The following is a 24,629-nucleotide window of genomic DNA, read 5'->3' on the forward strand; positions in this document are numbered from 1 at the left end:
ATCCTGCTCTTTCCCCAAAACTGGGACTTAGAGTAGCTTCACAATATTGAAAAAATAATGCAATTAAAAACATAGAAACAAACAAAAACAAACAGCTTCATTTATATACCGCCTCATACTGAACTAACAGTGTCTAAGCAGTTTACAACTGTAAGCTAATTGTCCCCAACAATCTAGGTACTCATTTCAGTGACCTCAGAAGGATGCAAGCCTGAGTCAAGCTTGAGTCCTTTCACTGGTATTGAACTTGCAACCTTATGGTTTTGAGTGAGTGGCTGCAGTGCAGGCATTTAACCACTGCACCACAAGAGGTGCATTAACAAGGAATTAAATTATTACAATGTTAAAATAGATAGCTATTAAAAGAATAAAATACATTAAAAATAAAACTGTGTAAAACATTTTAAAATGAAACAACATTCCAAGCCAGTCCTTTACCAATCTTTCATTTTAAAAGCCTGTTTGAACAGGTAAGTCTTAGCCTACTTGGGGAAGGCCAAAAGGAGGGAGCCATTCTGGCCTCCCTGGGAAGGGAATTCCAGAGTCTAAGGGCAACCACTGAGAAGGCCCTCTCTCACTTCCCCACGAACCTTGCTTGTGATGGTAGAGGGATGCCTAGAAATGGACTGGCCAGTGTACCTGTTCCAGCATCGAAGTCATATGATTTTTGTGCCCAATCCCAATCAATAGCCTGGCCATTGCATTTTGGACCCACCAAAATTTCCCTGCAGTTTCCAAAGGCAGCCCCAAGTACAGCATGCTACAGTTCAAATGGGAGGTAATCAAGGCATGTGTCACTGTAGCCATATCTGTCTTCTCAAGGAACAGGCACAGCTGGCACACTATTTAACAGTGCAAATTGCACCATTTAACTGTGTATACGCACTCCTGGACAAAGAACTTTATCGCACAGGGCTCCAGCATGGACGGAGAATGGTCCAAAAGGAGCCTGGCAGGGATTGGAACGAGTGGGGGAAGCATTTTACCGCACACACAAGTCTCTCACTCGTTCAGTTCCTCTCTCTTCTGCTCCCAATCAGTCCCCAGAGGGGGTGATTTTTGAAAACTGAAACAGATGGGGAACGGATGGAGAATGGAATGGAACAAGTGAGGGACCTGTGTGTGTGGTAAAATCCATCCCTCTCTTGATCCGTTCCGTTCTGAGAGGGGTCCTGTTGTGCAATAAAGTTCAAAGTTGAAACATGGGCATCCAGACTCAGCTCTGAATCTAGGAGAACACCCAAGCTTGAGTCTGAGATTTCAGGGAGATTGGAGCCCCATCCAACATAGGCTCTGTAACCCTATTCAAGTGGAAATATTGACTTCCCCTATGTTGTTGGGTTGAAGCACCCATCAACCTAACCAGCATCGGAAATGGTGAGAGATTATGGGAGTTGCAGTTTTGAACTTCTAGAGGACTAAACATTCCCTTGCTTGCTGTAGGAAAATATTTGCAGAGTTGGAGAAAGTCAGATTTTATAGATGTCATTATGCCACAAAACCCTGGTATTTTAGTATAAAATCACACATTGAAGACTGTGCCTTACATTGACCCAATCCAGACACAGCTTTATGATTTAGCTTTTGTTTTGACAATAACAGTAAGAATGATAGATCACTCCAGGATCACAGCTATAGAGTTCTAAGTTTCCTTCAAGGAAATAGACTTATTCACATTGTTAGCTTTTGTAAGAGAAATGGCTATAGAGTTTGTTGTATTTTTAACTGCAGATCTTTCAGATCCAATTGACAAAACTGACATCAAACTGAGAACACAAGTGCATCATCTGTTGCAAGATGAGGCTAGCCCCCCCGCCCCCTTGCACTTGTACACAAGACATATTTCATGCTAAACCACCTCATAAATTACTTTTCCCAGTTAATCTTTTACTATAATGTTTTAAGGGAAGTGACATTTAGCAAGTCATATCTCATGTGCCAACAAAGATGAATGGGCTCAGGATGTTCATTTTGCAGTTCATTTATAAAAGGCCATCTGCATTGCTGGAGCAAGCCAACTATACCTCTGCTAGGCTGCATTCCTTGGTACCTACCAAGATGATGAACTGCTTTCTGCTACAAGCACAAAAAGCTCCAGGTAGCATTTAACCCTAGTGCCGTGTCTCCAAATGAATCGTGTGTCATAGAATATACTTGAAGAGATTGTATTTGAATGGGAATATACTTTAAAAATGGGAGGTCTGGTTCCCAAAGCTCACTGGTGGTTTGGAGCCATTTTGGGAGAAAGAAAGGCTGTCTTTGATCAATCCAATATAGTCTACTCTGACTAGAAGGGTTCTCCAGGGTCTTGGGCCAAAGTCTAGCAAAAAAAAGTGTCTAGCAGTCATCTATATATTTTAGAAACAAGTACTTTAAATTATAAAGTTTGAAGCTGTACACAAGTCTTCCAAACCAGCAATTGCTCTTCGTGGTACCTTACATAAACAATTATTGAAATAAAATACAAAAAAATGCAATTGCTGTATACGTATGTCAGCCTTCAGCTTTTCCCAAACTGACACCTTCTCCCACTATCCCAGTCAATTCCTTTCGAAGTACCACAGTGCAGCTTGCTTACTGCTTCCATTAACAATTTTCCCTTGCATGTTTTCTGTGGCTTCGAGACTCTCTCCTTGCTTTCTCCTTGCTGAAAGCTATGCCTACTGCTTCTTCCTCTGAATTACCAGATATTCACAACTAATATCAACCATGGCCTCCAAGATGCACTGGACCATGAACCATACTTGGCAGTAAGCATTCAAAGTATGTGGTGGAGCACTTTTAAAGCATCAGCTCTTCTAAGCATGGTGGCATGATACAATATCCACATGTCTGAGTTGATTTACCAGCATAGTTCTGTATTGCACAGATAACTGGTGTGGCATAGTTGTTTGTACTGGACTGAGTTCTAATCCCCAATGATCCATGAAACATACTGGGTGAACTTGGGACAGTTATTCTCTCATAGCTACATCTCCCTCTCAGTTTTGTGAAAATAGAAAAGCAGAAGAGCAGTGTTCACTTCTGCGAGCTCATTGTAGGAAAGGTGACAAATAAATGCAACTAATACTAAATAAGTGAGCAAATTTCCTTGGAGAGAGGGCAAAGGTAGAACACATGCTTCTAATGCAGAATGTTCCAGTTCCCAATTCTGTCATCTTCCATTAAAGGATTAGAGATCAGGTGATCTATAATCATCCTAAATCAATAACTGTACCAACATGAAGAACATCCCCTTAGAATTTAACGATAATGTAAAAAATAAATTTGCATTATTAGGCATAATTGACCAGGAACCAGAAGAACTTTGGACTGAAGCAATAGACATTGTGAGGGAAGAATACAAAAAGACAAAATTTCTACCCCCCCCCCCCCCCAGTGAGGGGAGACCTCTTTCACAAGATCCAAGAATTCAAAGAGAAAAGCCTCATTGGATAATCAACGAAGCTCTTCAAACAGCTTAAGACAGGGAAGGAAAAGCAAAAGTTGACATAGGCGGGTTACAGACCGCCTGTTTGGGGCGGCCTGCACCCGCTCCTTTCCCCACTGTATCGGGGCCTCAGCTGCCAGACCAGCAGCCTCCGAGGCCCTGATCCACCACTTTCCAGGCCGCGGGGAAGTGGCAAAAGGCCGCTTCCTCGCGGCCTGGAAAGGGGTGTCCTTGGGGCTTCAAGTCCCAAGGACACCCGGCGATGGCGGAGAAGAGGAGAAAGGGGCTGCTTGGCCCCTTTCTCCTCTGCGTCGCTGGCGCAGCCATCTAAAGGCTGCGCCCAGCGACACAAACTTGGAAGGAGCTCCGAAACGGAGCTCCTTCCAGGGCCATGGAAAGGGCGCACTAGGCGCCCTCACGTGGCCCCACTACGTCACAACTGCGCCACCTCGTTTGGAGGCGTCGCGGTCATGATGTAGTCATGGCGGTGGCCGTGTGAAACGGCCGCCGCCATTTTGTATGTGCTAAGCACGTACTAGGGTTGGGGGTGTGTGGAAGCGCCGCTGCTTCCTAACCCTAGTACATGCTCAGCACGTACTTAGAGGCCTGTCTGTAACGGGCCATAGTTAGGTTCAGAACCCTAAACACAACTGTTCAAGGACTTATCTGCAGCAACAAAAAGAACTAATATAACAATCATTGTGAAGAAACAGGAGACCCCAACAAACAAAAGGAAGAAGAAGAGACATCTTCCACAAGATCCAAAAATTCAAAGTGAAATTTTAACCAAGAGTGAAGCTGCTCTGTGACCAGTGAGGAAATACACTGCATAATGAATATTTTGGATATAATACATGGAAGAGCTATATAAAAGAGATGAAATTATGACAGATTCGTTTAAAGAAGAAGCATTTGAAGATGAACCCACAATTGTAGAAAGTGAAGTGGAAACTGTACTCAGAGCACTTGTGAAAGATAAATCACCAGCAACAGATGCAATTCCAGTAGAACTGGAATTCTCTCATAGCTACTCCTCCCTCTCAGTTTTGTGAACAAAGAGAAGCAGAAGATCAGTGTTCACTCCTGCGAGCTCATTGTAGGAAATGTGACAAATAAATGCAACTAATACAAAGTAAGTGAGCAAATTTCAAACAACCAAGGGAAAATCCACTCAAATTCTAATTAAAATCTATCAACAAATATGGGGAAAAGAAAAGAATGGCCCACAGATTGGAAACAATATATATTACAATCCCCATGAAAGGGGACACCAGGCATTACAATAACCACAGCACCATTACATTAATCTCCCATGCAAGCAAGGTGATGTTTAAAATTCTACAACAAAGATTTCTACTGTATATGAAGTGAAAAATTCCAAATGTCCAAGCAGAGTTAAGAAGAGAGAGAGGAATGGGGGATCATACTGCAGATATATGTTGAATAATGGAACACATAAAATAATTTCAGAAGAAAATCAGCCAGTGCATTATAGATTATAGTAAAGCCTTTGATTGAGTAGGTCATGAAAAACTGTGGCATACCATAACATTTTATTGTTCTGTACTGAAAACAAGACGCTACAGTTAGGACAGAATATGGAAGAGCATAACACTTATCCAATTGGCAAGGTGGCCAAGCAAGGCTGCATTTTACTACCATGTTTCACTTGTACACTGAACATATCATACACAAAGCTGGATTTGAGTCTGAGAAAGAATGTGTAAAAATTGGTGGAAGGAACATCAACAATTTAAGATATGCATCATGCTACCAGTAGAAAACAGCAAAGATTTGGGACAGCTACTGAAGAAAGCCAAAGAAGAAAGGCAGATTGACAGTTGAACATTAAGAAAACAAAACAAAAAGAAATGACCAAAGGTGACTTACATAAAATGAAAGCAGACAATGAAGACATTGAGATAGTTAAAGATTCTCTATACATTAACTCAGTCATTAATCACAACAGAGAATGAAGTCAAGAAATCAGAGGAAGACTAGGACTTGGAAGGGCAGCTGTGAAGAAACTGGAAAAGATCCTCAAATTTCACATTGAATGCCAAAGTCAAGACTGTCCATATCATATTTCCAGTTTCTAAGTATGATTGTGAAAGCTGGATAGTGAAGAAACCAGAGAGGGGAAAAAATCAGCTCATATCAATTGTGGTACTGGAAGAGACTTCTGTGGATACCATAGACTGTTAAAAAGCCAAAATAAATGGTCCCTGAAGCAAAACAAGCTTGAACTCTTGTACATATCAGGAAAAGACAATACTCTATAGAAAAGACAATAATGCATGGCATGGTAGAAGGAGGTAGGAAAAGAAAAGGACCACACAGCAGATGGATAGACTCAATCAAGGAAGCATGGCTGTTTTTGCAAGACTTGAGCATGGCTGTTGATGACAGGGTGACTTGTAGGTGTCTCATTCATAGGGTCACCATAACTGTCAAAATTGATGACCATTAACAGCAACACTGTATATCTGTATACAACAATAAATAGATGGACAGACAGACAGAATACTGCACAATACACATGAAGGAAAAAAGATGAAATGTTTTACAATTTCTTTAGAAAAGGGGATATTTTTTTAAACAAAATAAAGATTATATATAGTCTTCCTTCGAAGGACCAGCCTTGCTAAATACAAATATGCTCATCTTCAGAAAATTAGTTATCAGGTGATGAATTGGCCACAAAGGAACTCTGAAAACAACGACAGCTTGAAATATTTGCAGCCTGCATTGGTGGAGGGATTACCTGCACCAATGAAATCAAAAACTGTAAAGAATTTGTGATATATATTCAAGATATTCACACAATCAAGATTCAGAAGCAGGCGTCCCTTCCTCATTCATTGTTAGAACAGATAATTATATACTGAACTACGCTGTATGATTTCTTTCATTACAAGAAAGCTGCCCAATCCTTTAATAAATAACAGTATCTATCTTTTTGCATTACTACTGTGCTTTCCATGCAGAAAAATGTTTATTGCTCAGAGTTACCAAATATAATTCATTCTCAGCTGACAGCAAAGTCTATCTATCCTTGCCCAACATCATTTATTTTGTTCACGGTTGTATGTTGTTGCTGAAGTGCTTAATGATAAAATCAAGTTCTTTGCTGTGTACCATTGGTCATGTGATAGAGAGTGATGATCACAAAGGTTCTGCATTAATTCTAGTGACAAACAGGCAGTGCTACAAGTTCTCCATGCAGTAAGTTTGCCAGATAAGAAGCAATGTTGCCATGCCTGATAATTTGCCAAACATGGATATATATATATATTGATCTGATGAAGCTAAATTCCAATCAACAGCTGTACTAAAACAAATCAGCAAGCAGTATTTATATGGACTGGGATACTGTGCACAGTTTGGTTACTTACTGTATATGCTCTTTTATAAGCCTAGAAATTTTAGTCATAAAATTGACCCAAAAAGCCTGGGTCAACTTATCCATGGGTCAATATAAGTAATGTACTTTTAATTCTTATATTAAAAAGGACCATCCCTTTCTCTGAATGTTGAAAAGTGAGAGTTTAGTCCATCCCAAAAGCACTTAAAGGAAGCACTAAAACCCATCAACATTCTTCTAGGGCACCACTTCTGACCTTTTTGAACATCTGGGCAAGAAAATGCCCACTGCCACTTCCCTCTAAAGGACACCAAGAGGAATTGGGTTTTGAAGGACTTGAATAAGACATGTGTGTATGTTTGTCAGCTTTTCTGGGTGAAAATGAGGCAAAGTTACTGAGGCAAAGTTACTACACCAAAGTTAAAGGCTATAATAATTACTTATGTAATTGCCATTTTCTGTGCTTTACCTTTTCATCCTTTTTGACATGTGTGCATTTTCTTAGCCTTGCCATTGTCTGGTCACCTCTTCCAAACATTGCAAACCCACCATTTATCATAGTTCCCTTCTCATCCATCCAGCCTTTAAGATGAGCACAAACAGTTATACCTGCTGGAATTTTGTAAGTACTTTGGTATCCATTTTCATTGCACGATCCTTTACCTCTTTTGTTACATGCACCTAAATTTTACCCTCCACTTATCCATGGGTCACATAAAAATTCATAAGTTTGGCGCTACAACCTGCCCTTGACTTATACATGAGGTTGACTTATAGTTGAGTGTATATGGTAAATTCCATAGTGTTTAACAGGATGCAAAAAGCACCATCATGTGCAGAACTGCATTGTAGTCTGTTGTTGTCTTAAATTTAATTGATAGTGATAATCTCAAAATTATCATTACACATGCCTGATTCTGTCATTACATATTACTGATTCTTTCAAGGCATTTATAAAGCTGTAGTGGCATGGGTGTTGTTCTCTTAAGTTAGATTGTTACTCTGCACCCCTCATATAATATTTGCTGCTGTTTTAAATTTTGCTTAATCAGTTTTGTGTTCAGTTCTTTCACTTTTTATGAAACTAAGTTTGGAGGAAAGAATATGATTGCTTTCAACTCCAAAGCATGTTCTCCAGATCCAAATATCCTGCAAAAATATAAAGATTAGACATGAGATCACATAGCAATCCACACTCAAGTGTGTCAAGTAGGCTCCCAAATTATTTCACAGACAACAAAATAACAGTCCTGTCTCATGAATCATGGTGGCAGCCATGCATTTTATCCATACAATTTCCCTGAGAGAGATAGCACATCATCAGGCTCCTTTGTACTCATGGATAATGGATACCATCTTTTCAGTTTGTAGAGCAATATCCTAAGTATACTAGCTCTTTGGATATATAGGCGGTTTACAGACCGCCAAATAGTACGTCATCAATACGTACTAGGGTTAGGAAGGGGCGGTGCTTCCGCACCCCCCTAACCCTAGTACGTATTGAATACGTACAAGATGGCGGCACCCTGTTCATACGGGCGCCGCCATCTTTACGTACTGGACGCACAGCGTCCAGACGTGTCGCGCCGCTTGTGACGTAGCGAGCGCGCCCCTGGAGCTTCTTTTTTCGGTCCGCACGGGAGTCGGGCCGTCTGAAGGCTCCGGCTCCCCCGCGGACCTACTGGCGGCGGCGGCAGACCGCCGCAAAGCGGTGGTCTGTACCCCGCCATAGTATCTGTAAAAGGTTAAGAACAAAAAATAAAAGTTATCCTTAGACCTCACAGTCTGTATTTTTAAAGCATTGTAAAATAATAAATACAAGCAGGTATTTCAATTTTTTTTAAAGGATTACTTCCTTAAAATTTATATAGTTATGGGATTGCATAGATTTACTGTAGAACTGGCAGTTAGGCCTAAATTATATCATGCAAAAGCGATTCAAATCTTTGGGCATGTGTACAGATAAGGAACTGATAAATTTATGTAGTGCTGATTTATATCAACTTTTGAAATGATACATCTTACCCCTTTTCTATATTTATTCATGCATCTTCCTGCTGAAGAGGAAATTCCTGTTTTTATATATATTTGTAAACATGTTGTCTCTTAAAATATACACTCTTCAACTTTTTTTCTAAAAATACATAACTAAACATATTTATCCTTCAAAATACTCTAAATACCTTGAACATAAATGATTTAATCAATGTAAGTAACCCCTTCCGTAATGCAGATTTTATCTTTAGTTAGTTTACCACTCATTGAACATTTTTCTGGTGGTAGTGATGAATCTCTCCATAACAAACAAGTCTGGTAGAAATAGTCCATCTCCCTGGCAATACATGAAGCCTTATGAACATGGCAGAACTTGCCGGAGCATATTCTCTGCCAGTATAGTTTCTGAAAAGTGGGACACCTGTATGTGATCTCTTACTAGGACTTTTTGGAGGTCCCCCTCCCCCCCCAGTACATATAGATTATTCTCTGAGACAAAGTTTTGTGTCAGAACATACTAGACATGTAGAAGCTAATGGAAGACTACATTATGACTTGAGAGTTGAGTGGATGAGGTCAGTTTGTACCAAAATTCAAATGAAGATACAGGGGCTGTGTACCCCAGCCATTAAGGCCAGCCTGGGGGCAGATTCGGGATGTGGCATCCACATGATGCACACTGACTCCACCTCCAGGGCAGCATGGCGCCGCACAACACTTCATATGGCATGCAGCATCACAGTGCTCCTATGGCACTGCATCCACATGACACAGCACCAAATAAGTGCCTTAAAGCTGCAGCGCTGTGGCTATCATGCCCTTTCCAGAGCACAAAGAGGAACGGCTTTTTCAACTCGTTTTTGCACCCTGGAAAGGCCAGATTGGGGCTGAGGTGTGCAGTTGCCACTGCCCCAATCTGGCAAAGATGGAGGTGGCTGCAGGCTGCCACTTAGTGGCCGTGTGTGAAGCCACTGAAGTTCCTAAGCTTCCCTAGAACAGACATGTGCATCTCCCTCCATCTCGTTCTCTCTCATACACATACATGCACATGTCTTCGTAACAAAGAACAAATGAGTCATTCAACACCCTGCCAATGCAAGAAATCATCTGCTACAGGATTTCTGATAAGTGACCACTGATCCTGTGCTTGAAAAGCTCAAGCAAAGCCAGTCTGCTTTTCTGGGCTCTTTGTTTTGTGTTGAACAGCTTTTACTGTCAAGAAGTTCTTAATAAGATTTAGCCCAATGTCCCTGTCTTTAATTGAAACCTTCTGTTCAAGAATACTTTCTGGAACAGCAGAGAAGAAATTTGCCCACTGTTTATGGCCCTCCATATATTTGAAGATTGCTATCAAACAGTCAATCATTTTCCTATTTTTCATCCAATATAGAATCCAGGGCAGCTTAAAATAGTTTAAGGTAAAGGTAAATGTAGTCCCTTGACATGAATGTCTAGTCATAACCGACTGTAGGGGGTGGTGTCCATATCCATTTCTAAGCCGAAGGGCCAGTGTTGTCTGAGGACTGCTCTGGTGGTCATGTGGCTAGTATAACCACACCGAACCTTCCCACTTAAATGGTGCCTATTTATTTACTTGCATTTGCATGCTATCGAACTACTAGGTTGGCAGAAGCTGGGAATAGTGACAGGAGCTTACCCCATCATGCAGCACTCAGATCTTGAACTGCCAGTCTTCTGATCTTCCGATCATCAGAACTGGTATCTTAACCACTAAGCCACTGCATCTCTGTAAAGTAGTTTACTGTCATATTAATAATGTATTTTCCAGGGTAAAAATACACAGTTCATTCAGCCTTTCCTCACACCTTCACACATATACTGACATATAATAATTACTTTTTTAAAAGAAGAATTAAGCATATGAAATATGTATGCCTGTAGAATATGGAAGAATGCAGATCCTAGTGTGGATTCTGTAGAGCCAATAAACAATGAAATGTTTGGTGGAGATGTTTGTCTGCCTGTTAAAGTCCACCATATGTTCAGCTGCATTTTTGGACTCCCTGCTGGCAGGGCACATGCACTCTTTAAGCCTCCAGAGAAAGAAACTAAAAGGGTCATAGATCAAATTGTTGTTGTTAACTGCCTTTGAGTTGATATTGACTCACAAGACCCCTGTGGATGAGATATTTCAAAGTCTCCCTATGTTCAACTGCTCTGCTCAGTTCCTGCAAGCTACAACTGAATCTAACCATCTGGCATGAGGTCTTCCTCTCTTTTTACTGCCTTCTACCTTTCAATATTTTTTTTCCTAATCATGCCTTCTCATGTTATGGCCAAAGTATGACGGCCTTATCATCTTGGCTTTCAAAGGGAGTTCAGGCTGGATCTGTTCTAAGATCCATTTGTTTGCCATTTTGGCCATTCGTACTCTCCTCAGCATTCTTCTTCAGCATTACATCTCAAATTAGTTTATTTTCTTTCTACCTGCTTTCTTCACTATCCAGCTCTCACATCTGTACTTGGTGATTGGGAATACCATGGCTTGGACGATTCTAATTTTTGTATTCAGTGTCAAATCTTTGCACGTTGGGATCTTATTTCGTTCTTTCATAGCTGCCCTTCCCATTTCTAGTCTTCTGATTTCTTGACTGTAGTGTTCATTCAGATCAATGTTTGATCCAAGCTATGGGAAATCATTGACTATTTTGATTTCCTTGGCATATAGGATGAATTCATGTAGAACTTCTGTGATCATTGTTTTTGGTTTCTAAATATGTTCCAACTAAACTAAATCAAACTAGCCCTTGGTAAATCAGCAACTCATTGTCAATCAGGGAGTACAAAAAATATCTTATAAATCAATCTAAAAAAAAACAGAAATGTGAAAATAATTATGGACAGCATGAAATTAAAAAGCTTATTAAAAGGACTTTGGAACTGGAAAGCAGGAAATGCATGGAGTTTTTAATAGAGGTTCTGGAATTAGTAGGCGTAGAAATGTAATTCTATTTACCATCAAACTAAAAAAAAATCAATTTATTCGGAATGACTTTCCCAGTGTATATTAACATGAACTGAAATTATTTTTGGGGCAGAATTCAGCCACCACACAAGTGCTATTGTTTCTCACCTCCCTCCTGCTGACGCCACAGTAACATATAGTAATGATTAAAAATAAAAATGAACCAATTTCATTGACAATTAGGGTTTATGTATGTTAACAGCTCCCTCACCTCCCATTCATGATCAACATTAGAAACATTTTCAAATAAAGTTTAGTAAAATTGCTGTATAAGCACAAAGATGCTGGAGATGTTTGCTAGTAATTCTCTGGATAACTTTAATTAGGAAACTGCAGATGGTACATTTGACATTCAAATATAATTGTCCTAATTAACGGCTGAAGTTTTGCATTACATTATTACTTATTTAAATAACAATAGAAATATATACAATGAAGAGAAAACAGGTTTTTGTGCTTCTTTCAATTCATAACTATTTTAAACTGAAGTTTGAAAAAAATGTTATCCTCAGAAGAATCATGGAATTGTAGTACGTATAGATAACTGGTGCTCCCACCCCCTGTCCAAGATTATTGGATCCCAACTGACAGTAATTTTCACTCTTATTTTGGAAATAATGGCATTATCTGTTCCTTTTCTGAAGCAATGTACCACCAAATGTAATACCTTTTTGGTGCAATGAAGAATGATCCGGGGCGGGGGGGGGGGGGGGGGGGGGGGGGAGTAACCTTAGCTGTATGTGGTTTGAGAAGTCTTTCTTTTCCCTTTTGTTTAAAACAAAAAACACAGAGATGCACAGGATCATGGCTAACCATGGGCCCATACAGACAGGCCAAATTAAAGCTGCTTTGGGTCACTTTGGAGGTATGCTGTTTAAATGATGCATCCTAAGAGGCCGGAAGCCACGTCAAAGCCATGCTCCAGTCCTAAGGAGTGCAGCTTCTGGCCTCTTAGGGTGCATGCATTGACATCACTTGGCCACATGTGTCCTGATTTTCATTTGTAAAATGTTGAAAGGTATGAAACCACAAAATCACTGTTAATGGTATGGATTTCTGTGGGGGCTTGTACTGAATAACACAACAAATTCCTTGCAAAGATAATCTTGTCCAAATTCACCATTTTCTCCACTGGCTAGGGCTGATGAGAAATGAAGTCCAACAACATATGAAAGGCCACAAGTTGTTCACCTCTGACCACAGAACGCAATTCTAATCTTATTTACCCAGAATAAATGGGCTGACACTAAAAATGAATCTGCTGCTGAGACATGTATCTAATTCCTCTTCTTCTCTACAACATGTAGCAATGAACTGTGCAAAGGGGTAGCTCCACATTGTACATTTTGTTATCCTTTTAGCCTGGCCAGTGATCTGGAGAGAGGAAACAGAAGAAGGAACTGGCAAAACCCTAAGACAAATTAATGGGGTCACTATCAGTTGGCAGGAGATTTGCAGTTATTAAACATTTATAACTGTCCAGTAATGTACAATATTAAAATACAATATTAAAATGCAATGAACCCCTCCCCCAACATACACAATGCAAAATAAAAACAAAATAGGCAGTACAAATTAAATATGGTTAAAGTTATAAAACATTAATCCAAAATTCCACAAGATTTAGAAAACAAGAAAGTTTTGAATTTGGATTTAAAAACAATGAGGGAAGAAGCAGCCTGCAAGTTTACAGGGAGGCAATTCCAGGAATAAGGGGAGGCAGGAGAAAAAAAAGACAAAACTGAGACAAAGAGGTGAAAACACTTGGCTGTGTGAGGAGCCCACTATTCCCAGAGCACAGTTTTCTAACACGGTAGTAAGAATGAGCTGCAAGATAAGGAGGAGCTAGGTTATGCAGAGCGTTGAATGTCAGAACAAGCAGTTTATATTGACTCTTACATGGAACAGGTAGCCAGTGATTTCTAGAGCAGGTTAACAAGATCAAATGATGGGTCAAAAAATAATCTTAGCAGCAGAATGAAGAATGTAAACCAAAGAACTAAGATGAGATAATGGAAGAACAGTCAATAGAAGACTGCAGTAACAGAGATAGGAAATAACTAAAGCATGATTTTTGGTAGGGTTTTTTGGGCTATGTGGTTGGAAGAATGTATTCCTGATGTTTTGCTAGCATCTGTGTCTATCATCTTCAGAGAATACTAGCATGGAAGTGAGTGGGGTATATATACTGTGTGATCCTTGGTTGACAGGAAGTGATTCACATGTTGATCTCTGTGTTGGTCTGTTGTTGAATGGCAAGACTTCAGAGTGTCTATTTAATTAGTGGCCCATTGTCTTCTGAGAAACCCCCTGACCCTGGGTGGTTTTCATTTGCACTTACTAGGTCTCGATTTTGGTGTTTTTCAGGATGGGTAGCCAAACTTCAGTATAGTTTGTTCCAAATAGAACAATGTGGTTAGCCGTGATCCTGTTCAGCTCTGAGTGGCACAAGGCCTTTGTTTACTTTCAGAATTTCTTCTTTCCAGTTGAAGTTGTCTAGATGTTTGTGAATTTCAGTGGCATCCCTATGCGTTCTGACCTGATGGCTGTTGGCATGGTCCACATTTCAGTGTTTTCAAAAAGCATTTTATGCCCAGGTTTATAACATGTTCTACTACTGCTAATTTTTCTGGCTGACCCAGTCTGCAGTGTCTCTTGTGTTCCTTGATTTGTGTCTGAACACTGTATTTGGTGGTCCCCATTTAGACTTGCCCACAGCTACACAGTATGCGGTAAACTCCTACAGCCATGAGAGGGTCTCTCCTTCACTGAGCACAGCATTTGCTGGATTTTCTAGGTTGGTTAGTAGATCATTTGAAGGTTGTGTTTCCTCACCAATTTCCTTATTCTGTCTGTCGCTCCTTTGATCTGTGGTAAAAATACTTTCTCTTTGGCAGGTTGTTTGTCTTCACTTCTATGGATTTTTCTGGGTCTGGTAGCCCTTCTGATGTCTGAGCTGGAGTAGCCATTAGCCTGTAGAACCCAGTGTAGGTGCTTCAATTCATCTTCCAGGAAGTGGGGTTCACAGATCCTTTTTGCAGAGCCTACCAGTGTTTTCCATTGTGCTTCTGTTTGTCCTGGGTGATGGTTGGAGTTATTGTGTAGGTATCTGTCCGTATGTGTAGGTTTTCTGTATACTGCGTGGCCCAAATGTGGGTTTGGTTTGCAGATGACCAGGACATTCAAGAATGGCAATGCTCCTTCCTTTCCTTTTTCCATTGTCAATTGGATGTTAGGGTGGATGTTGTTCAAATGGTTCAGAAAGACGGTCAGAACTTCTTCTGCATGGCTCCAAATGATGAAAATGCCATTCACATATTGGAACCATGTTGTGAGATTTTTTTGGTGCCACTTCCAAGGCTTGCTTTGCAAAGTGTTCTGTAACAGTAAAAATTTCCTATCATGGGCTCAGAGGGCTTCCCATGGTCACCCCATCTTTCTGCTCAGAGAATCCATTATCCCACTGGAAGTAGCTTATGGTGAGGCAATATTCAAACAGGGCTGTGATGTCTTCCAGAATATATATTTATTTGATGAGTGCCATAGTGTCCATTATGGGGACTTTGGTGAACAAGGAGACCACATCAAAGCTGAGTAGTATGTCTCCAGGTTTGAGTTTGAGGTTGTTGATTTTTTTCTATGAAGTGAGCTGAGTCCTTGATGTAATGCTGGGGGCGGGGGGAGCGGGGGCGGGGATTGCCCTATGTGGGTTTGTAATTTTGTGTCCAGAAACTTGGCCAAGTCATATGTGGGGGATCCAGTAGCACTCATTAAGAGTTGGAGTGGAATGGAATCCTTGTGGATCTTGTGAAGTCCATACAGTCTTGGTGGGAGAGCCTCAGATTTGCATAAAATTTGGCATGTGGTTGGTTGAATTGGAGTTCTTGATCAAGGTGTTCAGGAAACGTCAAAAATAAACTCTTCCAGAACATGGTCACATAGCCTGAAAAACCCACAAAAATCCATGGATGTCAGCCATGAAAGGCTTTGAATTCACAACTAAAGCATGGATTGAAGTCTTGGTGGAGGAGGGAGAAAGGAAAGGATACTACACTTTTAGTGGTGCTACAAAGGAAAAATTGACATGATTTTGCTACAGCCTCAATATGAAGCTTAATATGAGGCATGTTCCAGCTTCTCAATATCCTTTGTGAATGGTGGTGCCTAGAAATGTACATAGTATGCCAGGTCTTAGCAAATCAGAACAGAGTGGTACTATTACTTCCCTGCTCTTTTATTGGTTTTTTTTAGCTGCTACATCACATTGTTGGTTCATGTTTAGCTCGTAGTTTACTAAGAATTCTGGATCCTTTTTGAAAGTTCTGCTGTCAAGTCAGGTGTCACCTATCCTGTATCTGTGTATTTTATTTTTACTGCCCAAGTGTAGTATCCTACATTCCTCCCCGTTGGAATTAACTTTGTTCATTTTGGCCCAGCTGTCTAATCTGTTAAAAATCATTTTGAATTCTAATCTTGTCCACTGGGGGTATTAGCTTCCCCCCATAATTTGGTGTCATCTGCAAATTTGATAAGCATACCCCCTATTCCATCATCCAATTCATTGATAAAAAATGTTGTATAGCACTGGGCCCAGGACAGAACCCTCTGGTGCCCTGCTAGTCATTTCTCTCCAGAATGAAGAGGAGCCATTCATGAACACTCTTTGGGTTCAGTCTGTCAACCAACTACAAACCCACCCACCCACCCCTCCAATAGTTCCATTGTCTAGCTCACATTTTACTGGGTTTTTGTTTTAGAGACAAATAGATAAAAAGGAATTCAAAATGAGGGTTTTGTTTTGGAGGTAGCCTGTATTTAGAGCATTATGAAATTTTATCTTCCTTCCTAAAGAACTCCATGGGCCTTGTTGTGCTGAACATCCCATTGAAACAGCAACAACAACCATAATATTCAATTAGTCTGCTTTAGTTGGGGTTAATAATCAGATTTAGACCAATGAGTAGTGGTCTCTCCAACTGAATAGGCAATGGAGAGGCATGCTGAAAAACTGGCTTTAATTGAATGTAACAGGTCACATATTAGCATGTTGGTTGTTTAAGAAATTCCATTTTTCAAACTAGCTTAAAATATTAGAAATACTGGAAATTGCTTAGTGGTGGCTCTACAGAAATGGGTGAAATTACATCTGAGCATGTGTGTTGGCCCACAACTTAATATCAGCAGTATCTCATCTAAAATTGTGTTAGATTTCTCACACAAGATTTACTCTTTATGAAACCCTGTTCATATTTCTTCAGATATTTTATTATCTCATCCTTCAGAAGCAGGCTGGGAATCCTGCATAGCAAAGGTTAGGATCGTAATATCCTGCCTCTTCTCACAGCTCCTTTTTCTGTTGTTAAGACCGGGGTTATCTCTTGTCTCTTGCTACTTCTATTTTCTTCCTTCAAAATTATTAATATTTCCCCAACCATTTTTTGTTATCTTTCTGGAGTGTCCAGTGTGCGATCTGCTTATTCTTGGGCAATAAGAACCATAAATTTAGCTTGCTTTATGCTTTAAAAACATTTTTTTCTCATGGGAGGTTTTTGTTTTTTTAGTGACCTCATCTTTTTATTTTGTTTCCTTTGTTCTCTCAGTAGGATCTTACACTCACTCGAACAATTTTCTCTTCCCTCACAAGGAAACTTTAAGAAACAGTTAATCACAAAGAAGCTTCTTTATACTCTAGACATCAAAATTTTCCCTCTTTCTCTGAGCAGTCTTGCTCATTCTGTAACCCTGCGTGGGAGATGTACAGGATGGATATGGAGGGATTCTTCACTGAGCTGGGACTGGACTAGATAACCTTTAAGTTGACTTTCTATTATGTAATTTTTTACTGTTAGTATTGGTTACCAAGTTGGTACTTGTAACACGAAATGGCAGCTGCAGTTGCCCAGAGATTCCATGCTGGAATCCAGTTTGTTCCATGGAACAAACTCAATAATAGCACTTAGATCCACCACTCCACTGATGTATTCAGGTTTTTTACTCCAAGAACTTTATCGCATCAGAACCTGTAACATTCCCATTGAGTGCGCACAAGCACGAGCACACGTTTAGAATGCACTGGGCCCGTTTTAGGGCCAGTGCGATAAACTTCTTTATCTTCAGGTCACAAGTCTTTGCAAAATATTTTCAAATAAAGTTTGGGAGCTAAATTTTAATAACAACATAAAAAGGAGATGGGATGGATTTCTTAGAGGGGAACAGCAAGTGCTTGAAGCAATAGGCATCAGGTGGGAGTTGAGATCTGCTTGGGAGCCTGTCTTCACTGCACATTGGAGGAACATCCCAAACCTTTTTAAAAGCTTTAGATCTTTTCACCTCAAGCCCATTGCCTAACACATACTGTATGCTGTTCCCCTCCTAGAAATATGCCCCATGCTTTGGGGGCAGGTCTTGCTTGCTGCTTGAAATGAATGATGCCAGCATCATTCATTTTAGTGATCACTAAAAATATGGAAGTCACAAGTTGAATTGAGTCAGAGCATCATTTATTGCCGAGTCAAGTCCAAGTTGTGTCACTGAAGCAACTTGAGTTCAACTTGAGTCCAAGTCAATTGTCTGCATTACTTCGCCACTCTGCTGCTGACACTCATCTAGCTCCTATATAATGATGAAGCTGGAACTAATTATGGCGTAGGATACCAAACCACATCTATATTGCCTAAATCAACATGTTCCCAATCTTTTGATCCTCAGCCATTGCTTGTACTGGATGAGACTTCTGGAAACTGAAATTCAACAAAATCTTTCCTTGGATTCAAATTTAGGAATCACTAGACTAAATAACGTGTCTTTGAAGGGGTGTGTCCTTTACTATTTTCTGACATATTAGAGTTTGAGTCAACATGGTATACATTTAATAAAAGTTGCAAAGTTAAAATACTTTTAAATGTATTAGCCTTTTCCTTGTTGAATTAATTATAAAATGCTAATAAACTCAAAATCTTTTAAACAAAACAGAGTAGGCAGGTTGTAGACTGAATTGTTCTGATTACTTGACAAGAGATATTTGTATGCTTGAGATTTAACATTTTTCCAACTTGGTACCCATTTCATGTTCATCAAATAATTCTGGAACTTTTGCACAAAGTCCAAATGGTATTTTACTAAGTGCAGTGCATTCATATTATTTTCTGCAAGATCTGTTTGTGTCTCAAAGCCCATGATGAGCAAAAGCTTGGCAATATCCACAATACCAATTTACATCTTTCAGCTTTCCTTTCTTTTAGAGAGAGGTGATAAAACAAATGACATTGTAGTTGCTGTAACCATATGAATTTATTTGATTCATATCTTGCTGTATCCTGTAGGTTCAGAGCAGTTTGCAGTATTTTTTTCTTCAATGTTAATAATCCCGCACTCTAGGGACTCACAATCTGAAGCAATCAAATGGTTTCCAAGATAAGAGACCAATTTCAATGAAAATGAAATGGTAAACATAAAATCAACTCGAACAAAGAAAAAGATATGAAACCCAAACATAAGATGCCATACACAGTCCAAAAAGCTTTAGAAAGGACAATGCTTTCTTCAGGCAACAAGCTGCTAAATGGCTGCTTGCTAAGGAAGTACTATAAAATGTGATGTGGTGATGGTTTCCAAGCCTAGCTCAAGACACATTTGCTGTCTGAGAGTTTGAACAAAATGCTGTTCACTCCCCCATTCTATTTTCAGATGCAAGCAGTACTGGTAAAGAAATCTTATGCCAACACAGCCAAATACATAGTATGCTCTGACACCTCGGAGGACATCAGCTAAATTACAGACTAGGGTGTGTAGGGCACCCAAGAAAGGGGAATGGTTGCAGAGCTGTTAGTGTTCCCCTTCACCATGTTCTACTTTAGGCAGTTCCTTTCTTTCACAGTAGGGAACTGCCCTTCTAGGGTTTTTTTTTTTTTTTGCATAAAAAGATCAACATCATCGATAGTGTGAGTAACTGATGTGAATAGACCCAAATAGATAAAATGCTTCATGCCTTGAATGTGTTCTGAATGCATTCGCATCTGTGACTCGAATCTGGTGTGCATGTCAATTGCAGTCAGCCCTCCATAACCAAAGATTCAATATCTATGGATTCAGTATACTCATGGCTTGATTTTTTTAAAAAAATAATAAATCCAAAAAGCAAGCCATTATTTTGCCATTTTATATAAAGAACACAATTTACTACCCTACTGTATATAATGGGACTTGAACATCCACAGATTTTAGTTTCCACAGGGGATCCTGGAACGAAACCCTAATAGATACTAAGGACCCACTATATTTTTTTGCCTTTTGACTCTGGTCTAGCTATGTGTTACATTATGTTACAGTGTGGTGGCTGATGTGATGTGATGGTAGTGCTATGGGATGAGAAAGGTCTTGTAAGCACATGTGATAACTGCATATCTGTCATGTTCACTTTCTCCTAAGAAGAAACATTCTTTGATTGCATGCTCTTTGAATTCCAAAGATGAAGGTATTTGCAAATTTTATCAAGTTCTTAAAAATGAACTGTTTGAAACAAAATTCTCCATGATCTGCATTTGCCATATTCAATAAGTACAGAGAAAGATGTTGTACCTGTCTACTTTGTGAGGAGGTTTGCATGGGAGAAAAAGTGGAAGCTCTAATTAACCACTAACATTGTTGAATACACGCAGGGGTAGCTGTAATGGCCATTTAGCAAATTCAAACAAAAATCCACCAAACAGTGATAACTTTATTGGCCAACCAAAATGCACAATATACTTGTAGCAAGTTTTTGAAGCTCCACTGGCTTCTTCATCAGGCCAAGATGTTACAAACCAAACAGGAGAAAAAATAGAAATGTTAGTAAAATGCCTGTATTCTGTTGTTACTGTCCTTAGTTAAGATGATATGGGGAGGGCATCTTTTGCAGGCTGACTCCTCTTCCTTCTGGCCACGTGGGAGATTTTCAAAATCCAGGGAATTTACAGTCCATTTGCATCTCAACAAGGACCTCAGTCTTGCAATCCAATCTGTCTCCATTCCTGTTAGGCTACAGGTCTCTTTGTAGGCAGGGGACAATGGATTTCCCAAGAAGCCTCCATTTGTTTTGGTATCAGGAATAATTTTGTAGGTCTAGAGGTAAAACATGCTAATCCAGTCCAAATTTAACAAGAAAAGAATTGACTTACCTTGGTTGAAGGTCTCAGTCTACTGGCTCTCTTCAGGGTTCCCCTGTTGCAGCTACAACGTGGCATCTCACAATCCAGAAAACATGCAGGGGTAGCTATCTTGGTCATTTAGCAAATTCAAACAAAAAGCCGCCAAACAGTGATACCTTTATTGGCTAACCAAAATGCACAATATACTTGTCGCAAGCTTTCGAAGCTCCACTGGCTTCTTCATCAGGCAAGATGTTACAAACCAACCAGGAGAAAAATTAGAGATGTTGGTATTCCTGCATTCAGTTGTTTCTGAAGGCATCTTACCAGAGGCCACTTCAAGCCACCCATCCGCTTGAAGCCATTGTATCATTCTGCTGCATTCTGTTGTTTCTGCAACATGGTCCACAATGGACCACCAACAAGAAGCACTTTTTTGCACTGCTTTTGCAGCCAGGCTGTCTTAGGCAGCCACAGAGAAGCTTTGGCCCAATCCGGGTGTGTGTGTGTGCATAATCTGAGTGTCATGCCCTTGGATGAGCTCGATGAGTTGGTGGAAACTATAATGGTGGAAAAGAAAAATGGCATGTGAGGAAAAAACACACACACTGAAAACCCATTAATAACAGGGGCAATAACAGGGGGTGAGGCACTGCTTTTGGCCCATCTGTTTCAGGCTAATGTCACATTTGGTTCATTCCTGGTCTTTTTGGATATCTCCCCCGACAGGGGGGAGCTCAGGTGGGTAGAAGGAGGACAGTGACTGTATTTTGTAGCACTTGGCATCATTTTGGTGATGCAAATTGCTGGGATTTTTTGCTGTTGTTGTTGTTAGGTAGGGCATAGGAGGCTTGTATGGTTTTCTTGGAGGGAGCCAAGAAACACTAAAGTGTGTGTGTGTGTGGGGGGGGGAGTATGCAGCCTATTTTCCCTGTCCTTGTCTTATTCTGTTCCCTGAGATTTCTCTTCCGTAAACATGCAGAACTAATCTTGGATAATCCAAGTGATTCCTTCTTCCATTTCTATGCAATATGTCTATTAATCTTTCCTCCATCCACAGATCTTCCCTGTCACCACCCTCAACCCTACATGGAGCACAGCAATGTTTCCTTGATATGGGGTTTCATTGAAACTTTCTCTTCATTATTGAGATAGCGGCTAGGTAACGTGACAACTCAGCTGCTTCCGAGTTTGTAAAAAGCTGTCCGGTAAAAAATATCACTTCTTTTGTTGTTTCAAATGTGGCTTATTCTCTCATACCATGATGTGTTATGATTGGAAGAGAGCAGGGTTTGAAACAAAGTAGCATATTAGAGTTCATTTTTGCAGTTACCTTTTCCTTAATACTTTAAAAATGATGAAATGGCAACATATTGCTCATGAGCTACTTTTTCATTATTTTTTACATATATACACTTAAAAGCATTTGAAAAGGATGCTAATGATCAAAAATCCCGCAAATGAACCCTACCCAAAAATAATGCTTTAGAAGTAAATAGCATGGGGAACCTATAAATTATTTTAGTAGATACAGGTTTTTGGCTTCTTTTGCTGGTCTAAGCACATTCCTCTCCCAGTTCCCTTTCTGTTTTTCTCCCCCACCTCCATTGAAGTCACGACATGTAAAGTTCTTTATAGTCTTTTGTTGCAGTAATGGATTTCTAAAATGCAATACTAGCACTCAGTGAAGAAGTGATGGTCCTAGGAGAAAATGAAAAAAAAACAAAACACAAAACTGTGAGTCAAAAAGAAAACTATAGGAAAATAGAGCTGATGATAAATTTGTACATGGCAAAACTGAGTAACAGTCAAGTATCAGCTTTAGAAATGTAAGGTAGAAGTGACAGCATCCCCAAATGATTTGTGGTATCTTTTAAGCAGAGACTATCTGACTTTCCAACAGAATGGGGATGTAACAACAGGTGAGCAACAGTGAATAGACCAAGGAGTCCAACTTCAGCTCATCTTCATCTGCTTTTAAACAACATTGCGATGCTTTGGTTTTACAGAAAGCTTTCTGTGCATAGACATACTTATCTTACTTCTACAGTGGGCCCTTCTCTTAAGTGGGGGATCTGTTCCATACCCCCCATGTAAAAGAAAAAACGCATAAGCTCAAGCCCCATTAGAAGTAATGGGGCTCGTGCCTGCGGTGTGGTGTGCTACGCATGCCGCAGGCACGCACCCCATTACTTCTTCCGGGGCGCATGAGGCTTTTTTCTGGTGCGGCTTCTAGCATAGGCTGGAAGCCTCGTATGATGCAGAAAAAGAAGGGAGGAAGTAAGTAAGTAAGTTCTGAAATATATAATTAAAAGGTGCCCTGCTTATGATTCTAGCATGCCTTCTTTATGGAGTACTTTTTGATTTAGATCCACAGCACTGAGAAATACATAGCTATATCCTTGAAAGACTGCATCAATCATTTTCTTTCTCTGAAGAGAAAATTGAGTAATAAAGGGGGAGAAAAAGAGGAAAATGTACTGACAAAACTCAAGGAAGTTTTGTTCTCAGGCTTCCTTTCTGCAGGAAAAAGATGAATGGCAGAACTACAGACAAAGGTCTGTTCAAAGGCATGCTCTTTAGGGTGAGAGACAATGCTTACTGTTTCTTCTCTGAACTTCCCTTGAAGCAATTGGAGAATGACTGGTTGATTTCATATGCCTAAAGCATGGGTGACTTGTAAGAATAGCTTCTTGTTCTGGTGTGTGTGCATATGGAGAGGAGATAAAGACAGCTTTGACAGTTCATACTGCAGTATCTAAACTCACAAGTACAAAATGGTGTAACTCTTTCCATAAACATTACAGGTGCATCTACACTGTGATGCCTTGCAAGCCTACAAATCCCAGGATTCCATAGGATGGAGCTACAGCACTTAAAGTGGTGTCAAACAGCATTATTTCTACAGTTCTAATTGTAGATTGTTAACATACACTACACCTCCTCTTTCTGGAATATAGGGTTTCACATTTTCATATTTTGAAATTTAGAGCCAGACATGTTTTTAAGAAGTCACTATGTTCTTTGGAACTTCCCATGGGAAAAGTACACTGACCTCAAGTCTTGTGAGGAATCTAGATAACACTGACTAAAGGTTATATGGGTTTGCTGATCACTCCGTTTCCCCCACTTTGCATATCCTTTCACAGTCAGGACTATATGAGGCCTGACACAACACAGTTACAGACCATTTTTTTCATCCCAGACTATGCCCCTATTTTTCCTCCCTAGCCACCTATTACTGGATAGCTCTCTATGGTTGTTAAGTTTGCATTGGATTTGCATGCTTGCATGCACCTTTACACATTTTATTTGCAAATAAATCTCTTTTTATTCATTGAAACCAGAGTCTCCCTGCAGTTAGAACTAATATACATAGGTGTGTACAAAGTTCCCCATCCTCTCACAGTCCTTCTTTTCAGCTATTTAATTTTCCTAAAATATCAAGGAGAGGCCATTATTATTGGTGGAGATCCCAAATCCTCACCATACTTTTTTGAGCAACAAGATGTCATTTGAAAGTATAGCAAAGTTATGATGTATAATGCACATGGTAGTTGTCTCATCATAAGGTGCAGTCTTTGCATCATGCAAGCTGTACAGACCGGCATTATACATCAGTCTCGGGCAGAGTGGCATCTGCACATCGGCTGCCCCATCTCTCTCCCCATGTCACCCCCACACAACCCACCTGTCCAGTTGGCTGGCGGCTTCACACCACATCTTTGG

General features: G+C 40.0%; 1 long non-coding RNA gene across 4 annotated transcripts in view; it reads left to right on the forward strand.

The window, feature by feature from the left end:
• Window positions 1-24,629, forward strand: part of LOC121927744 — a 216,173-nt gene that overhangs the window by 163,468 nt on the left and 28,076 nt on the right. The gene's annotated exons all lie outside the window — the stretch shown is intronic.

The sequence above is a fragment of the Sceloporus undulatus genome, chromosome 4, assembly GCF_019175285.1.
Source record: "Sceloporus undulatus isolate JIND9_A2432 ecotype Alabama chromosome 4, SceUnd_v1.1, whole genome shotgun sequence".
NCBI classification, from domain to species: Eukaryota; Metazoa; Chordata; class Lepidosauria; order Squamata; family Phrynosomatidae; genus Sceloporus; species Sceloporus undulatus.